This window comes from Cydia fagiglandana, chromosome 17 (assembly GCF_963556715.1).
Source record: "Cydia fagiglandana chromosome 17, ilCydFagi1.1, whole genome shotgun sequence".
NCBI classification, from domain to species: domain Eukaryota; kingdom Metazoa; phylum Arthropoda; class Insecta; order Lepidoptera; family Tortricidae; genus Cydia; species Cydia fagiglandana.
In genome coordinates, this window is record NC_085948.1 from 10,132,847 (window position 1) to 10,154,328 (window position 21,482).

The 21,482-nt window shown below is 34.8% G+C and overlaps 1 long non-coding RNA gene across 1 annotated transcript in view; it reads left to right on the forward strand.

The window, feature by feature from the left end:
- LOC134672445 (uncharacterized) overlaps nt 1-21,482 on the forward strand; it is a 142,087-nt gene that overhangs the window by 66,628 nt on the left and 53,977 nt on the right. The window lies entirely within an intron of this gene.

A 21,482-nucleotide genomic window follows, 5' to 3' on the forward strand; every position in this document is an offset into this window, starting at 1 on the left:
AACCAATATCAGTCTATTGTGGAAGTGCACGACTGGAAAGGTATTTCGTGAAAACAATGGATAGGTACCGCATGGAAACGATTTTCATTGTTCCAAACAGCCGCCTTTTAAACTTCTCATAGGATTCGATGCAAAAATACGCATCAATAGCGACAAAACAATGTTGTCCCGTTCCAGCATGTTCTGCCATGAGCCGTAACCACAAAGCTGAGTCATTAAGTCAGGTACACAATAAGTCAGTGAACGTATTTTATATTTAGTGCAACATGTAAAAGAATGAGGAGTACTTTAAAAATTGATTCACTTAAGCAGTACCTACTATACCGCAGTACCAAATAAGAAACCAACTAGACCACGCAACGGAATTAGTATAAAACCGTTGCTACTCCGCAGGCCTGAATCGCTAGTGTGACGAGCCTTTATAATATAACTGCGTAATGTCCATAACTTTGTTTTACTACAAAGTGATACATTTTTAAATTAATTAACTACTTAGAAATTAATTTTCAAGGCCTTTTCATAAATTTTCGAGGGATTAAGGTCCCTTTCGCGTTCGTAATCGATATCGAAGACAGAAGGAGAGAAATTAATCCCATTTGTCTATGCCGTTTTGCTTTCCAGATGGGTTCAGGAGGTAGAGGATTACTAGCTTATATAATTTTATTTTACACCGGCTTATAATTTAATTACCTGTCTCGTTATATTTTAAAATAACCCTAATTTAGACTAAACAAGGCAAAAGCTTTGCAATTAATTTCATACAAATATACCTATAGCTATTTGCACTGTCGCTAGTTAATTTAAATTATTTGATCATCGTGAGTATAATCATTAGCCTCTATTTTATCACTGCTATACTCTGGTCCTACATATTAATATCAACTTTATTAACATGATTTTTGAACAGGCTATCGTTTTCTAGCGTATGCACCACAGACTAAAGTTGAACTGATCTGTGATATGAACATACCCATGTTTATTTTCCGTTTGCTTGTTTTAACTACATTCCACAACAGTAAATTTTAGCATTAAATAGCTAAATACTTAGTGACATATCGGCTATGTATAAAGTATAGGCTATACATATATAAAACTTTAAACAGAAATATATTTTCAGAGCAATTGAGATAAAAGGTAAAAACCTGCACGACGACCATATCTTCTTTCGCAAATTTTGCGGTGCGCGATGTCTTTTGTATCCTTTAATTTGCCGACTTTTATATAAAAAATATTCTTAATCCGCTGTTTTGTATGATAATAATATGACACTTCTCAATTTTTCAGTTTAAAAACAGTTCACATCAGCAAATTGTTTCATTTTCCTCAATGCGGAAATGTATTATTCATGTTTGAAGAGATTAGACAACGCAGCATCTAAATAAATAGGTATTCGCTAGTCTCATTTTTATGCAACAGAAAGTTTTGCTAGCGGTAGTGTATATTGTTTTGGCTTACTTATAAGCAAGTACCTAGGTTTGTATTTACAGCACAGAATAAATAATAGTACTAGGTACAGAAGACTCACTCTCTAACAAAACGCGTCTGTTACGATCAGCACAGATATGGCCGCTAGGTGGCAACAGCGCTACGCGCGGCTTATGGCTTTCCCCAAAATTGAGGTAGGAACGGATGTACTTTTAGCTACTTGTAGCAAAGCGACGAAATCGCGGAGTGAGCCACGCCTGTTCACAGTTCCTTGTACTATAACCAGACATAGAAGTTTCTGTGGCATAAACGAGTGTTTGAAAAAATGAAAAATTCGCACCTTTTGCTCTAGGTACCGACCTAATAAGTGGAGTATGTGTACCAACGAAAGAGTTAAAATCGATGAAAGAGCAAGTAAACGATTTTTACCTGATCGACAGTCTTCCCCAAATATTGACTGTTTCATACTGAAGTCATTAGCATCTCACGCGTACCAATAAGAGCGAGCGAGATGCGTAATGGCATGACTGTATTTGCATTTTGCTCACAGCAATCAGTGTTAGCGATCGTCCATTGCCGTATTTTTATACAAGATATAAGAATTTTATTTTTCTTTTAGTTCTTGTAGATAATTTGCTATCTCTCCCTCTTTCCCTTTTTGCTTCGATCTTGCCCATTAAAATTCTGGTTTAGAGATTTTTTGTGAAGTAGGTATCAATTGATCAATCATTTGGCCTCTTTTTTGGACTACTAACGGAGTCTTGTATAATTAAGCTTATTTACTTCTTCCTATTCGTGAGCCTCAGAAGGATACGATAGGTGGTTGATTTTGTTTTAACAATTTGATTTGGATTTCTTATCATTTTGATACGACCTTAAGTTATGTCATCAGGCTTCTTACACGTAGGTACTAGTAAAAGTAAGCGCAATGCCTTATGAGACGATTCCTGACTGCATTTCGTCATGCAGTACGATTCAGCGCGAGCTGCTAACTAATGCTAATTAGTTCTCACGGTCAATGTCGTATCAAAATAATATGAAAACCATATCAAATTTCTAAAACAGAATCAGCCTCCTAGTTTCCTTTCCGCTCCAAATTTTGACGTAGTTCGAGCTTTAGTTTTATTGGTGTTAGTTTTGAGTTCCACTTCTGAACTTGTGGCTTACAATGCTGCTATACCGTCCGCAAATTATGTAATATGTCCCTATTCTCTCTTCTCCCATCTTATATATTGAATTAAATCGATATCTATAGTAGTATAGTAACTTTATGGATTCGACATTTCAGCAAGAGACAAAAGTCATAACAGAAGTTACGTAAAAGTTCATACACGCCGTAGGTAACAAAATATTATTTTTCACTCAGCAAATTATATGCATATTTTAATTTATGTTTTAAAATAAGTGACTGGCAGTTCAGTGGACAAAATCACTGTCATGACGCGGCTTCGGAAGGCTGCCGTCGACAGCTGGCCGACGCGGTTCGTTGGACAATTTTTTATGGATTCGATGAATAAAATCCTTTTTCACGGTTAGTAGAACTTTTGTCTATCTCGGTACTAATGAACAGAGACGTATTGATTGAAAAGAAGACTGTGTTTGATATATTGTCGAGAAGAAATATTTTATTAAATGGTGGCCGTAATAGCTTTCTTTGTTAGTATTTTATTTCAATGATATTCAGAAGAACAACAGATGTGAAAGACATTCATAAAAGTTGTTAATTGACTTAATTGTACTAAAAAGCCAAATGAAAAATAGCTACATTTTAATAATACACACACACTCTCACCGCATACTTTAACTTGACAAACAAAACAACACACTACACTAACACTCACGTATAGATATAAAATTAAATAATTAGTTTTTTATAAGTGTCTTTATTAAGTAATTAAGTGTCTTTATTTAGTTTAATAACATTTTTCATCCGGACTTCTCTCCACATTCCATTCGCGCGCGTTAGACTTTTGAAGCGCCATGTTTGACGCCTACCCTTTATATTGCACGGAAATGTCCACAGACAGTCACACCTACTATAATAGCATCGGTGATACATTGTTACGGTACATATGGCTCTTTAAATTTGGTGTTTTAATGCAGCACCAGATGTACTGTAAATATATAAAAGAGATTTGGAATGAAAACCTTCACATTGTCCGTTATTTTACATGGCGGATTAGTAGTTCACAAAACGGACTTGCTGAATTCAACTCTTTTTGTTCACTAATTGAGGGAGAATCGTTCACCATTTATCCCTGTAAATTGGTATTACTGTACGACGGTGGTCAAACTGACTAAAGTTATACCTACCTACTTCATTTGGAATATTGTGTAAATACTAAGTCAGTCTTTAAGGTCGTCTGAGTTAATTTACTGGAGTCAGTTATGTAACGCTGCCATACATGACCCAAAATTTTTTTATTAAGCTATGAGCTTCATCACATCTGATATTTGAGTAATTCTAAGCATTTCTAGCCTAGGGTGGGGGGGAGGGTGGGGTACAAAGACGGCCGCCACCCGTCATCTTTAAAAAAAATCTATTCTGATCTTGGTGGATACTAGGGCAAGTTTGGTATAATTTTTGTATAAACCAACGACGTAGAATTCATTGCTGATATTTGTTTTTTTTCAGTTTCATAGTAATTTTACAAGAAAAACGTAAAAAGGTGAAAAATTTGGTTGGAGATTTTTGCTACCCGGAGCCGAAACTACAAATGATAGAAAGTTGAAATTTGCACACTAGATTACATTTATAAAGTGTACAAGAGATAAGAAGCGATTTTGAGAAATTCAACCCCTAAGGGGGTTAAAAAGGGGATGAAAGTTTGTATGGGGTTCAAGTTTTATTTTAAGCTAGGAATTTGAAACTTCGTAAAACGATATATTATTAAAATAAAAGAAAACTAATTTCAGCGTTTTTGAAAATTCATCCCCTAAGGTGGTGAAAAAGGGTTTGAAAGTTTGTATGGATATCAAAAAAATTTTCGAACGTGGGACTTGAATCTTTGTATTTGGGGATATTATTAAAAGACAGGAAAAGTAATTTCAGCGTTTTGTAAAATTCATCCCCTAACAGGGTTAAAAAGGGGTTGAAAGTTTGAATCCATTACAAATCCGAGTAGACACACATTTCTTATTGCCTCCCAGGCTTGAAATGCTTAGAATTACTCAAGGAACATATGTGATGAAGCTCATAGCTTAATAAAAAATTTTTGGGTCAACTTTATAACTGCTTCCGCTAATTGCACTCATTGGGCAAGTGAGCTTTCTTTAGAGTTACAAACTGGGATTCATTCCACTTACATAAATATCTCCTCCACGGTTATGATGGTCGTAGATATCTACGTGACAGAGTGATCATGACAGTGTAAAAATTAACATTTATTTTATTATGTGTATAACGACATGTATCAACTATCATTCACTCACTTGATGCATTCACTTGGTGCCGTGTTAAAAAAATGCACATTTCACACTATATAATAATCTTTACCTATGATTCGGTCAAATTGTGTTTTTTGAAAAACTAATTATAGCCAGCATTCTATGAATGTAGTATGATACCTTTGGGTATGGTGCTTTAAGTATACTGACGTCCCTCCCCCTCCCCCTGACGCAACCCCCCCTTTTAGCTTGAAATATGTCCCGGTTGAGAGTGTTTTTTGTTTTTTGGGGAAAGTATACAATATAGGAAAAAGTGTCAATGAAAGAAATGTTCCCTATTAAATTCTCAACAAAAAAGGTTATATTCATTTTTTTGATACGACGCACCATATTGATGTTTTAGCTAGATGAACTTCGACAAAATTTTACCGTTGAAAAACTTGTTGAAGTTCAATATAACATAGTACGTGTCACGTACTGAAAAAAATCTTCACGAAGAATAAGCTTGCAAGCTTATTCTCCGTATTAGTTTTATTTCAGTACTATCACGTACTAACTTATATTGAACTTCAACAAGTTAATACATAAATATGGTGAGTCTTACCAAAAAGTTGTATATAACCTTTTTTGTTTAAAATGTATTAAGGATTATTTCTTACCTTGACACTTTTTTCCTAACTCTAATACTTTTCTCAAAAATAAAAAAAAACCGTAAACCGGGACATATTTCAAGCTAAAAGGGGGGTTGCGTCAGGGGGAGGGGGAGGGACGCTAGTGTGCGTAAAGCACCATACCCAAAGGTATCATACTACATTCATTGAATGCTGGCTATAATTTGTTTTTTTGCCCATACATTAGAACATAATTTAACCGAATCACTATCCAATTTTGATGATATGTTCTCATCTCTCAGAATTTTCTCATACTTATTTACTTCGCTGGTCAGCGCCCCGAAGTGGATCTTATATATAGATTTCGCCATTCGTTCCTATCTTGTGCGATCTGACGACATTTAGCCGCTTGTATGCCACACAAGTCTTTCTGGACCTCATCGATCCATCGGTACCTAGGCCTTCCGACCGGACGTCTCCCAGTTGGTCGTCTCATATAAAGTAACTATTTTTAATGTTCTTAGAATATTATAATCTAACTAGTAGTTAACTACAGCGATAGTAGATAGGTGGAAACCGGCCTGTTTTGAAAAAAGTCGTCGACATCTCTTCTAAATACCTAAAACTGGTATGGATGTGTTCCTCGTGATCTCTAGAATACGAATTGACCGGTTTTAGTTTATGGAGGGGGGGACGGGTCGAAAAAAAGGGGGGCAAAGATGGCGGCCGACCATCATTGATATTTGTTCACATCTTGAGTCCTATAGGACCGATCGGTTCGTGTGATATTCTGTTTGAAAGAGTATTAAACGTGCTATTATTGCTTCATAATAACCGTAGTCATAACTGTAGTCGTTTTCAAAATATTTTAAAATACTTGATTTTTTACCGTGCATGGATGGCATAAGTACTGATTAAATATGCGTCGAACTTAATAAATTATAACTATACCGCAATTATTTTATTGCAAAATATACGAGACATTTCATTAGCTTACCAAAAACATAAGTTTTATTGGTGTATGATATTATATGACCAAGTAATAACGAATTTTGTTCAGCATGGGTCATTACGCACAGTCACGTAAATGGCGGGCGACCGACGTCAACTTTTCATTATTTCTCGGGTTCTAATTTATTGATCAATTGGTGATAGGCACCATTTGAAATAATATTAAACGTACTATAATTAGTTTCAATAACTGTAGTCATAACTTTAGTCATTTTCAAAATAATTGAAAACATATGATTTTTTACCGTGCATACACATGAGTACTGCTAAAATATGCTTCTAACTCAATCAATTATAACTTTACCGCAATTAATGTACTACAAAATATACGAGACATTTCATAAGCTTCCCAGAACCATAAGTTTTATTGGTGTAAGATATTATATAACCAAGTAATAATAAATTTTGTTCAGCATGGGTCACTGCGCACCGTCATATACTTATATCCCAACCCAACAAACAATAAGACGACACTTAGCACCTATTTTATTACCTAAAGACATTCTAGCCTGGCTCTAGAATTGCTACATATTTAGTCTTAGTTTACAGTTTACAGGCTCTGGTGACATAAAAGTGTTTAAAAGGTTAATCTAAAGATTTAAGATCTACAGTAGCTGTTTTGGGCGCTATAATGTATGTTAAGCTGCTAGTGTTATAGCTCAAAGTGAATTGAACAACCTTAACATCTATATGAGTAATAATCTGCAATTTGCACTTAAGGTTCTAAACGTGTTATAAAGTCGTCTACCTATAGCTTTTTATATCGCAATCGCTACTTAACTCTCTTGTATGACTTACAGTCGAACAGAGAAGTTATGAGTCGCTATTATAGATCTAAGATCATGTACCTAGTTACAGACGAGCGTTATTTAAAAACCGTCTCTAATCTCATAACTGTCAATAGAGTCATACTTATAATATAAGCTAAAACTACAATGCCAAACGCTACTGAATAAGTAGGTAAGCAAAAACTATAAATTAGACCGCAAAATAAAATAGTAAATAAATATAGATATTTTACTCAATATTAACCTAATGTTATTATTACTATACTTAAAACCGGAATTCACGGATACTTATTGTTCACTGTTTCCAAAATTAATTGTGGTAGACCATAAATAAAAATATATTGCATTGAAATAAATTTGCAAAGAATCAGAGGCCCTTTAAAATTTTGTTTTAATAATACATATATGTACCTAGTTATTGACAGTATAATTTATTTCCCCAAAATAAATCCGTAGATAACGCCGGCATCAGTGCGTTAAAATAATTATGTAATTGTTTTTATTTACTAGCCATTAGATTTTACTTCAAGTTATCAGATTGTAAGCTTACAAAAATGCAACGAAAGTAGATAGTGGCAAAGAAAAATAATGTGCAATTACCTTCTTGAGTGCCTATTACAAATATTGACCATAATTGCTAATTACCACCTAAAGCTGAAACTATCACCTATGTGGACCTACGCTGCTACTCAAATAGTAGGTAGTCACTTATTTTGCATCCGAGCGTGCGGCGACAAATATCCCTTTAAAGCGCTAGAAGCCTTAGGACTCAAGGTGATTTTAAATTATTAATACGGAGTGGGTTTGAACCAATATCAGCGGTCGAAAGAAAAGTGTAGACGTGAGTCAAATAACTGAAATAACAACACAGATATTAAGTACTTTATATGCACTGATCTTGCAATCATGAAAGCTACGAACTGAACGATGTTATGAACCTAGAATTAGGCTTTTGACAAAACCTACTTAAGTTTCCTGTGATAAAAGACAAAACAAACAAACCATCATTTATATCGATATTTTATAACAGAACCTCACATTTTGGATACTTACATTATAAAATGTACTGTCAGACAATAATAGAATGCTGCTGGTCTACCAGGCGCTCATCGCGCTGTGTGTTTGCTTGCTTGCTTGGCGAAATTGGTCCTGGCATACCTACATATATGTTTATAGTTGTACGGTAACTAAACAATATTTTTGGAAAGTTAATAAATAGTTAATTGATTTTATTCTAAAAATTTCACGCTATTAATATTTACTACATCATCTCTTTCTCAAATTATTTCAGTCACTAACTCTTGGGTAAAAATGAAACATTTTTTTTAATATTTTTAAAATGGTTAATTTTGGACCTCAGATTTCAAACAATCGAGTATTCACAGAAAATGTAATATCAAGCATATTACAAATGGTATCCACCAAGTATCCGAAAAATAGAACCGGAAAAATAATGAAAACTCAACGATGACCGGGCTCCATTTACGTGATGGTGCACAGTACCCATGCTGAACAAAATTCATGATTACTTAGTTATGCAACATTACACAGCAATAAAACTTATATTTTTGGGTAGCTCATAAAATTTCCCGTATATTTTGAAAACATTTATTGCGGTAATGTTATAATCTATTGAGTTAGAAGCATGTTTTACCAGTACAGTCAGCAGCAGAAGTCGCTATACATTCCAGGTGCTCAAAGAGAGGTAAACGTTTAAACTGTCAAAAAGTTGTTGACTGTCATGGTAGCATTTACTTGTGAGCGCTCAACATGTCACAAATATCTTAACAGTCGCTATTCATTAATTTCTACACTTACAACAAGTCATTGATACCTTAGCTGTCAAAAAACCATTGGTATCTAAGCGGTCAACGTGTCAAATATATCTGAACAATATGGAAAAATAGACGTTTAAAGCATACATGTATGGTCGTATATTGAATGAATAATAGCTATGCTAATTTCAGGTAAAGCGTTTTGACAATCATCGAAAGCAGTACAGTCTTGTCATCACATACATCTATCTCACGTTTTGCCCTTCAACCATTGACAGAGGCCTGTCAGTCAGCTTACTGAAAACTATTTCTTTTATTGAATAGAATCATCAAAACGAATGAGTGACACATAGCGAAAGCTGAAGCCGAATTTAGAGCCAATTGTCAAGGCACGTTGTGGTCTTGTGACTAAGGAGTTTGCTTTTCAAAGCAGAGACCGCGGGTTCAAATCTCAGTCGGACGCACCTAGAGATTACAGCTTTTTTTTTGGGTTTCATTTCTATTATTAATTTGTAGTTTTATATTAATTTCGCATAAGTTTATATGTTTTTTGAAGATATGTACATATAGAGTATGTACGACTTTCTAACAGGACGTTGTAGGTTTGAACCCGCAGTAAGCGTTCCTTAGATTACTCCTGTGCGGAATGCCATTTGTTGTTTACTGCTAGGTTATACTGGTTATACTAACAATAAGTTCAAAGATATACAGTATGTTGATACATACTGTATATCTTTGAACTTATTGTTAGTACGAACGTTAGTTTGAACGAAAGGCCAAGAAAGAGACCCATTAATGTTTAGGTTATACTGAACAACTTTTACTATGGGACCAACCCCGAAAACGCGGAAAAATACTTGGAAGTTTCATACATTTTGCTGGTCTGATGTTGAAATTTTCTATGGGAGAGTAATTTTTTTCCGGGGTTTCGGGGTTGGTCCCATAGTAAAAGTTGCTCAGTATGACCTAAACATTAATGGGTCTCTTTCTTGGCCTTTCGTTCTGATACATACTGAGTATAACTCCGTATACTCTATCCTCTCTTCTGTTGTAAAAACAAAATTCGTCATTCCTATGGTCAACAGTTAGCATATTACGTAGGTGTATATGCATGGCAGTGATGGTTTTAACGGCTAGCCTCTATTACAAAGCCATAAGGTTTACATGTCAGATTGGGACAGAGAACGTGTTAAGTTTCAATTCTATTATTTTCTCCTTCGTTCTTTGATCGATTCGGAGCATCGTATTTTAGTACTATAAAGTATATTTTAGTACAATAAGCGGGCTAAATGAATATATTAACATTTAATATGCTCTACGATTTGGAAGAACGGCCGCCTATGACAGTTAAAATAAAAAACCTATCATTCTCGTAAAACTTACTTATTTATTGTCTAAGTTTGACACTTGACGATAAAATACTTCTTTAAGAAAGGAGGTGTCAATTCGTAGCTGCTACAGTATTTTTTTAAAAGTTAAACAGATAAAATGTTGATGCTTAGTTACCATTGAAATAACAACTGCTTAGCAACTGGTGGCACCCTGGCTGCTGACGTACGTGATTGGCAGTGCGTGTAGGTATTAATGACAGCAGCTTGAATTTGAGTGCTTAGTTACCACTGAGTTTCTAACCGTTATTGTCATTGTGATTAAATAAGGGTGTATGTGTTAAAGAAAAACTCAAAAGTTAAGATATATGTGACGAACTGAAAGCCTATGCTAAAATGACAACTTAGATGTCCTTATTTTTGTGACGATTGAAGTGTATATGTTTTCTTGGACACCTTACCCGCTCAGGTATATCTGATGCTGACTGTACTTATGTCCATGCACGGTTAAAATCATATATTTTCAATTATTTTGTAAATGACTACAGTTATGACTACGATTATTAGAAACCATTTATAGTACGTTTAATGTTCTTTCTAATAGTATCCATCACCAATTGATCAGTAAAATAGAACCCGAGAAATAATGAACAGTTGAGGTCGGTCGCTCGCCATTTACGTGATGGTGCGTAGTGACCCATGCTGAACAAAATTCATTATTATTTGGTTATATAATATCTTATAGCAATAAAACTTATGTTTTTGGAAAGCTAATGAAATTTCTCGTATATTTTGTAATAACATTAACTGCGGTAAAGTTATAATTTATTGAGTTAGACGCATGTTTTGTCAGTACTTACGCCATCCATGCAAGGTAAAAAATCATATATTTTAAAATTTATTGTAAACGACTACAGTTAAGACTACGGTTATTATGAACCAATAATAGCACGTTTAATACTCTTTCAAACGACACCTCACATGAACCGATCGGTCCCATAGGACTCAAGATGTGAACAAATATCAATGCTGGTCGGCCGCCCCCTTCCCCTCTTTTTTTCGACACGTCCCCCCCTCCATAAACTAAAACCGGTCAATTCGTATTCTAGAGACCACGAGGAACACATCCATACCAGTTTTAGGTATTTAGAAGAGATGTCGACGAAAATCGTGAAGGAGAGGACTTTTGTTTAAAATTCCTACACACTATAGGTAGATAGGTATCTATGTAAACTGTATAAACTAGACTAGACCTTTGTTACAGCATAGCGAGAGAAATGTCTTGGCCATTAGTTTGACACGAGTTCATGCCCAGCCAGCGTCGAAAACTGTACTTAGTTAATTTTCATTACCAAGAGAGCCTAGCTTACTTTGTCTAGATTATACAGGTGAATTCAAAATCGTGATACAAAATACTTTATTCTGGCTCGACTAACAGGTAATTACGGTCAGCCAAGAAAGTGTGGTCTACCAATGCGGTTTTTAAAATTAGCCTTATTTAATAATCGTTAAATTTCTAACAAAACAAATACTTAATGAAATAAATAATGAAAAGTCCTAAAGTGTGGCTACCCATGAGAGTAGCTTGAGGAATTTTACTTTATTATATAAATTATTACATACACATAAATTGTTATGGAATATCTATCTAGTACCTACTTATGTAGGTATGTAGGTATCTTATTTTCTTTGACAAACCAGTGGTATATATCAATAAAATACTTTTTTTATAAATGATTAACATAGGAAACCAAAGTTGAAAGTATTAACTTGAAATTAAACCTCTTTTGATTTAATGCAGTGTTAGGGTAACCACAATTAAGTCAAAAATTAGGAAAGTTAGAAATCTAATAAATAATGGATAAAATTAGCAGCACGAGACCTAGCAGAGGGGTTTAGTTAAGGCAAGAAAAGCGAAAAACGTTGATTTATATTTCAATTTGAAGTCAACCTGTATAGCACGTTCGTGCATGTCCCAATCGCAATCTTAATTCAATTGGGCAAGGTTGCTTTTACTAGTTAATTATTCAGAAGCATCCGAGTTTGTAATACAATTTTCTCAAAGGCGGTCGTGCCTAGAACCAGAGATAAGTAGCAAAAAGTGATCTCCATGCAACGTAATGCGCCTCGTCATTGTTTTAGTTAGGTGGTGCACTTAGAGAGGTCTCACAACTCTCAGACATGCAAATAAAGCACTCTATTGAGTATTAAAATAAATAGGTAGCGTTGCGCGTTTGTTTAATAGCACAGTGATAAATGTAAGTGTAGGTTAGAAGCAAACCTGTGATAACTCGGGGCACATTCTAGGGATTTGATATCGATAAAAAGATTTCGATATACATATAAGGTTCACTTGCACCATCCCAGTAACCCGGGGTTAAGCGGTTAAACCGTTAACTTAGTGTCAAATTGTACTGGTAACCATGGTAACTCCAGGTTTAATCGTTTAACCCCAGGTTAGTGGAATGATGCAAGTAGGCCTAAGACTTTATGACTTAAGGTAAATTTCACTTTTTATGTACTTCTAGCAATAAATGAAAATGGAGTAATATTTAAGAAATAATAAATAACGATATAAAATGATTAGAATTAAACATGTAGTGCCAATGTGGAAATACTGACCTGGTTTAAAAATATCATGAATTCTTCTAAAAAACACCTTTTTAGAATTTAAGAAGCAGTATACAAAGCGATTTTGTATAAATATTATTATATTTATTTTGTAGAACATTTATGTTGACAGTAACATCGAAATATTTAATTGTCGATAAAATATTTTGCTACGTCATTTTAGTATAAGTGCCCCGAATTATCCCAGGTTTGGTTAGAAGTCTTTATAATATACTTGGCCGAGCTAGAACCTCTATAATGAGCAGAGTGACATGAAGAGACTCTCGTCGTCGTGCTGCCTAATGAAAGACAAACAGACATTTTTAAAGTTTTATGAAGATATTTAATATTTGACTTGGGTTCAAGGCTCTCCTAATTGTTTATTTAATTAAACAATTAATTTTCATTTTGATATTCAGTAGATTAATTGGCATTGGCACCTACTGACTTGATAACAATATATTTCAAAAATAAGCCAATGTTTTTATACAGCCAGGCTACATCGATTTACTGATGAGATGAAGGAGATGAACCTATTGCATGCTCTGACGGGTAGATTATGTGTTCTGATAAACATTGTAACATCTTTACTACTGTAAATGTACCATAATCTTGCAATAAAGACATTTTTGATTTTGATTTAATTAATAAAGCAGTTTAACGTTCACAATCTGACGTTTAATTATTAATTTTATAAAATCTTTATTACTCATAAGAATATGACAATTCACTTACACGATTAAATATAGCTGTAATACGAATTAATTTATCTTTACGAGGATATTAAGTAGGTAGGTAATAAGAAAATTTCGGAAAAAATACTAAAAAATAATATTAAAATTAGGTATTGTTAGCCGCGTGTATGTAAATAGTAAAGAGAGTATTATAAATGTTTATAAAAAACTATATAAAGGTGAAATATTATTTGCCGTGTGTACCTATATGATTTGTCAGAGGTGTTATTTAAGCAAGACGAAGTTAGGCCTAGGGGATGACGGGACGCGGTAATCGATTTACTGAGTGCAGGCCTACGGGTAACTTGGTTACTCGCCTAAGTTACATTCTCGTTATTAAGTTACGTTAAAGGCTGTTACAACCCCTAATTGTATGCATAAGTAGCCAAAGACAAGTTTGGCCAAACTTAGTTAAGTTATCCATAAGCAAACAATCCGAAATCAACTTTACTAACACGAAATGCTAAATACTTTGGCTTTAAATGACGGTACTAATTGCATTGCCTAAATGTTTGGAGCTTTGCCTAACCCAGTTTTGTTTGGTCCAAATTGTGTACGGTCGAAATGTAGTAATACCAAATATCAAGTGAAGGTAAACTATTATCTTTCTTTACTCTTGATCATTTCTGTCATGAAGAATATTCCTAAGAAGAGTCAAGATAGGTAAACATAAATATTTTGTTTACTTCAACAGGGAAAGAGTAATAAATTACATGATTAAAGGGTAGGTATACCTCCGCAAACTTTTTCTTTGTCTTTGTCGCGAAGAAAGTATATTTGTCGTTTGAACTTAACTGGTAATCACATTCAACTCAGACAAATTAAGCCCCAGAGCGCTCTAATTTTAAGACCAAAGTTCAAAGTTGAGTAATCCCGCAGGTGCTTGAGTGTTTGCAGTTATTTGAAGCAATGGAAAACTTCACAACCGCCTCGAGTCAACAAATGATGTTCCTTCTTTTGTTTTTTCTTCAGTCAGCTGCCCTTAGAGCATTTAATAACTGGAGTCGCCTTTAAGAGCTTACCCCTCTGCCGGAAACCTTGCACAATTGTGCAAACTTTTGTATGGACTGACATAGTGATTTGTACGTTGCGTACAAATCATGTAGAAATAGCAATACATTTGACGTCCCCTCCCCCGCAAAAATTGGCAGACTGTACAGAAAATGACTGCCATGACGTTTCAAGTTACTAAATGCTCTAAGGCCGAACGTAAAAACGTAAAGTTTTATAAACGGCAGTAAATAAAATACTTGGGCAGTTATCGAGTTTGAAGAGGTTTTATCCGGTGTTATCCAAGTTTCCCTTCACTAGAATATTCTATTAACAAATTTAGAACAATATTAAGCCTTCCATAGAAGTTTTGGGGGGTTTGTTGTGAGTAGATAGTTATGATTGGCAATTGGCAGCCACTTGGTAAACGGATGTGAAAGTGTAAGTTTAATATAGTTAGACATGTGAGCTGATCAAAAGTTGGTCGTACAAGTTTACTAACTTCTTGTTCCGTAATAATGGAAGTTGTACAAAACTTGATAAGTCTTATTAAAGCTTTGATATTGCGATTTCCTCTGTTTATTCTCATTGCAGGGCTTTGTTTTTCTTGTACTTACTGTACCCGACAGAACCCCTAACAAATTAAAATTCAAAACCATATATTATGATGTTCGTGGTCTCAGTACGCACATGTCGCACATCCATCTCGCCCACGCTTACGCTCAGTGAAAGTGAGAAAAGAACACGAACCTACGAGGCTTTTAAATTTGTATTTCTTTTCTGCAAAAAAAACCTATAGCTGTATAAGGAGAACTGAATATAACGCAACATTAATTTCACCATGATAACGAATCTAGGCGAACCGCAATGTGCTTTTTATCACTGACGACGTCACGCCGCACTTTAACGGCTTCCCAATTTTGCATTGCCGAGGATCAAGGGGCATCAAGGCCGCTCGTATAACTAAAGCAATATCAGTAAAGTTACATATTTATGAATGAAACCCTTCCTTTACGATGCATAACCTTTATTGCGCACTTATTCCAAGATATATAATCATGATTAACATTTTAATGCCAGAAACAAAACGAACAAAAATGTGTTGATAAATTTAAGTTGTGTAATAATGTGTACTTACTTCCATAATATAATTTAATTTCTACTTAATTATTTGTTGAAGTCAATTGGCCCGATAAGGATTTATCTTAGTCTATTCACGTGTGTGGTGTGTGACAGCTTTTGACATGGCCACCATTCAGAAAGTAAGTAGCTCATAAATATTTTCAAAAAATAACATAGCATAAGAACTGGCTCTGCAGAAAAGATCAATAGGTACTTATTCTAATTACGTATTTTTTGCCTTATATATAAATCTTATAACACAGGGATTGGCGTGTAAGCCTGTGCGACCGATATTTCCTCATCATTACTAAAAATAAAAGATTTCGTAACCAAAGTACTCGGAAAAATACCCACTTTAGGGAAATGCGAATATGTATTTTAGATTGGTAAGAAATTTGAATCATACAAAATGTAGTTTCACAGAAATATAGGTAAACACATAATTTTGTTGGCTTGTACTACTTGGGGCCCATTTAGATAGTATTTTATTGTTATCAATGTGTTACAGAAATGTCACTGTTGGCAGCTGACACAATATTCATAACATATTGATAAAAAGAAATGAATACCTGAAAAAGCCTTCTGGCTAGGTCCGGTCACCCTAACCAGAGCGGCTACCGCGAAAACCGAAACGAAGGGGTAATTAGAGGACAGAGAAAAATCCCCGAAATTTGCGAACTTCGATTTTCGCGGTTATAGCCCTGAACTGTCACACGTAGTTTTTTTTACGAAATATACCTAAATATCTAACTAACAAGGAGACTGTATAAGTCATTTATATATCCATATACGTTATTTGAACGTCCGTGCTTACGGAGTAATAAAGGTCAATCGCGTAGTTTTTGCCTTTTTCCATTCAACTGCATTTTAGTATATTTTTTAATTGTTTGTGTAAAACAAATAATGGCTTAATTCCTCGCCTTTACGAGTACCTTTACGAGCCGGTTTTTAATTACACGCGGCACGTTTTTGATAAAACGTTGTTTCCATTTTAAATATTTACAAAGGGAATTCGAGTATTTTCTTGTAAGTCAATGATTCGTTGTCGTTTTATTTTTAACACGAAATTTCATGCGTAATCGAATAAATTATGTAGGTATGTATGTATGTTTGTATAAACTCTTTATTGTACAAAACAAAAAACACAAATTTATGGCACAGGATAGGCAGTACAAAGGCACACTGAGAGAAAAGTACAACAAAAATACACTTAGAATTACAAAAATAAACTTAATCCGGGGACAAGGAGAGTTAACCAATAGGAACAAATTGACTTTTGCAATTTCTATTAGTTCTTGCAATTTCTATTATCTGTTTGTTGAAATTATATTTGGGATTACTGAGCTGTTTGTAGAAATAAATAAACTTTACAGAAATAGTGAAACGTCCATAATTATTACTAAAACTTCATTTTTTCCCCCAGTACAGAACTGTTTTTTAATTCCTGGTGATGATTTTTCTCTCAGTGCATACTACTATCATTAATACATTGTTCATAAGCTAGTTTTGTTATAAATAATCTGTGGATGCGATATGCAATGCTGCAGCTACGGCTAAAATGTAAAAAAAATATTATCCAAGCCATTTTAATAACAAGTTTTGGGGATTTTACACAGGCGTATATGGATCGACAAGTGACCACGAGATTCGGCACAGTTTTTTGGGGCTTGAATGCCACTTGGGCTGAATGGCATTCATACACTGTGCGAGCAAAATAGTGGGCTAACGAACCCAATGCAGCCTCGCATATCCGCATAATCTCCGAAATAGTTTGTTATTCCCAACACTGTACGTGGAAAACTAAAACACGTTTCATTCCTCGCCTCTAGTAAAAACTACGTTTTAAAGAGAGGACGATTATAGGGTACCTATTGGTTGACAAACAGGTAAATCATTATATTAATTATACCTAAGTCCAATTTCCTTTTTGAAATTGAGTAGGTACGATCGGTGCCCCAATTTACCATACCTATACTCTGTATCTTTAGGTACTTAAATAAAAGTAAGCAAATAATTTGTATATTTTCGGGTAGTAATAAAATTTATTTACTGGCTTAAGACAGCTGGCTTTTAGTTTTTTGGCATTTGAGGGTAGATTTTGTTTATCCTTTTTGAAATATCTTTAAGATACAGACTATACTAATTGTATAGAAAAGCGGATACTTTTATGTTAGGAACCCGACTGCACCTACCACTCAAAGCGATTCATTATTGTATCCTGGAAATTATAGATTGTGAGTACATACCTACGTAGATGCAGTTAATTGGAGTAAATACTTCCAAAAAAAGTTACATTTTAATTTTAAAATTTAATTCCATTAGTATAAGGTAGATTTACCTTTAATTTGTCCTGAATTGTGAGGTTTATAGAATAGAATAGAGTAGAATAGAATAGTTTATTTGTGTAAAAAGGGTATAAATTGATGTTACATAATATTGTTTCCAATCCTTAATTTACCATAATACATGGCTTCAGAACTTCATAATCAGTTATTGACATATTTTTAAAGCAGTTACATAAATAAACCATTATTTATTAGGTATTTTGTCTGTTATGGCAGAACATATATCCATGCTTCCTTGTGAATTCAAAATGAATCACATGTGTTCTTAGAAATATTTATAAATGTAAAAACTACATAGAGACCACAATAACAAAACATTATTATTATTTAGTGTGTTAGAAGGGCGGGAAGGGTTGCTCGCAATCCCACAGGCCAGTGGAAATGTGGTCGCCCTTCGCTTCCTGTCGTTCCTCGCGCAAAAGCAACAATGAACCTTTTACACGTGATTTATTACAATCCTTTACTTTCGTAAACACGGCTGTGGTTGGAAGAAACCTTCACAACGCTTACGGAACGCATTGCCTCCTGTGTACTGGTTCAAGAGCGAACTCCGTATACACACAGTTGTTATGGATGTTGAGGTCAAATCATACCAGGGATGTATTCATGATGAAGAAAAGAGTTTTGTAAATCTGGTCAGGTCTGCCGGCGGTAAATATTTCAGACTATCTAGCAAGGAAATCAACGTCCCGTGAAAACAGGTTCTTACTGCCCTTATTGAGACCTGCCTTAAGAAATATTTACATATTATGTGGGGGATATTTGACGGCACAATCGACGCAATAATGATGCGGCAGGAAACTCTGAAACTGCTCTGATGTCAAGGTGTTCGTTATTTTAAATTCATCTATGTACATTCAGCTGTAGAGATATAACTGAACCCCTGCATATAAATTAGTTTGCAGGTGGTCAGCTATCCCTGAAGCTTCCTGTACAACGGCTATCAGGCGCAACCCCGTGATTTCCACACATCCGATCACCAATCAGAACCATGAATGAAATAGTTCTCCCTCCCTTGCCAAATTATAATGGTTCAGTAGTTAAGTAGGTTATTCGGCTTTCGCATTTTGAAACATATCTACCAAATAGCTTCATTTGAAACGCCATCAAATATTATGCCATAAGAATTTGGATTGTTTTAGTTTCATCTATAAGTTTAAAATCGAAATTCACCCATTAGTTGAAATGCGTCATATCATTTCATATAAAAGTATAGCGAGCCTACATTTTAAAATATAAATTTTGAATATCCATTACGAGAAAATTCAGAGATCACTTTTAGTCTAGACTAATGTCTAGACATTAGACATCATTCTACCGAAGTTTATAAATGAAGAGTAAACCTTGGCTAACTTCGTTAACGGTATTAATAGTACATTGTAGGAGAGGACGGAAAATCGCTAAAAGATGGACGAGTGAGTTCGAGGGCCGACACGTTAGTGGAGGCCCTCGAATAATACGAGTCCATCTTTAGCGTTTCCGGCCGAGGCATTACATAGTGCTTTTCACGACTACTGCGAGGAAATAAGAAAACATTTGCATAACTATAAGTACTAGCCCGCGATTTCTCTGGTAGCAAATTACTAGCCACTGCCTGTACTGTCTCTTGAATTTCGGTAGGCGTCAGCGTAAGAATATCATTTCCTTCACTAGAAGAACTCATTTTTATAGCGAGCGTAGATACGCGTTTCTTATATTTTTTAGTCAAACATAATTTACACTATCCAATTCAGTAGGTATTTTCAGATCCCGCCTTTTTTTACTTTTTTTACCACTTTTAAGAGGCGTTTTTCTGTTATTTGCTTCAAACCGACTCTAAAATTGGAAGCGTTTTTGCTAATAAAACCACAAACAGCTACAAAAGTAAAAAACGCCTTAAGCGTGAACTGAATGGATAATTGTTAAAAAAAATGAAGTGAATGGTTTTGATATTTCTTTTTTTTTTAAACAAGAAATTGGTGCTATAAATAACCTAATTTTATTTTTGAAGGAAAAAGTTGCGCAAAAAAAGACCTCTTATTGATTTTTATGTTTTAAATGATACTCATTGCTGTAGCGAACTGTCACCAATGACAGATGATGACAACAATGAAACATTGTAGTAGTGGTGCTTCAGGTGCACAGCTATTGCCTACTTTCCAGCTTGGTTTTAGACCATCTATTGCCACATTTCCGAACAGTGGCGTGAAAATATTATAACTTCAATTTAAGCATAAATACCTATGTTGAGAATATTTACCAACAAACACAAGTAATAATGTAATCAAGGTATTCCGCGCTTTTACGGCTGTCTTGTCAACGTCGAACGTCAGTGTACCTGCTCGCCGACATTAAATACTTACATTGTTAACGGGCCCTCCGGTACACATATCTTTAACCACCAAAATGCGCTCATTGTGTTCGTCTTAAGCGGCGAGAATGGATACAATGATAGCCTTCCCTTGTTTAATGGGCTTTGGAATGAGCACTCTGCGGAATATATCGCGATACGCATCGGGAAAATGCTTAAAGGAAAATCGTGGGGCGACCTCGATATTTGTTTTTCTTTTAAGATTAGGATTACTTTCTTATTTGTTTCACGTAAGTACTCATTTACTTATTCAATCATGAATAATGTTACTTGTTTACGGGAATAGGGAAGTACCTAAGGGTGTAAAGAATGTGGATATATGGCCTCCTTTTTTCATGGACCGTAAGTTTTCGTTTACAGTTATTTATTTCGCGCCCCCTCTGTGTGTACGTATTACGCCTGATTATGATTAGCTTTTGTATTTACTTAATGAAATTGTTTTGGGTTTGCTGGGCTGTATGGATATTAGAACACCGGTTATTGACATGTTAGGTAAGAAATAAGTTTCGTAGATGGTTCTGGAACTTGAGGTTTCGTGTTTCGTCACTGCACAAAACTTTTAATGGGTTTATATTTTAATGGTTCTTTTGTGGTTAATTAGTGTGGTTGAATGTTTAGCTGTGTATCACTGATTTCTAAGTAATAATTAAATATTAATATTAGGTACAGTCTCAAACTATGTTACATCTTCTTAAAACCTGTAAGTCCTGTAACTACCTTTAAAACTGTTTGAGCCTGTAACTATCTTTAAAACTGTGGCAGGGATGAAAAAATGCTAGAGATAGTCTTTCATAAGACATAACTAGACGCTCATCACAGTTATGCCATATTACTGCTGCGACGCCACCTTAGCATTTTATTAAGATACTTCAAGTTAACAGCTTTTCATACCCTTACGAAAATTGTTATTATACACACCTTGTCCCATTGTCATGCTAATTACGAGGTGCTAACGCGCGAACTGTTTTTCATGGTGGATGAAATTGTGGAGCTCAAATTAAGCCGA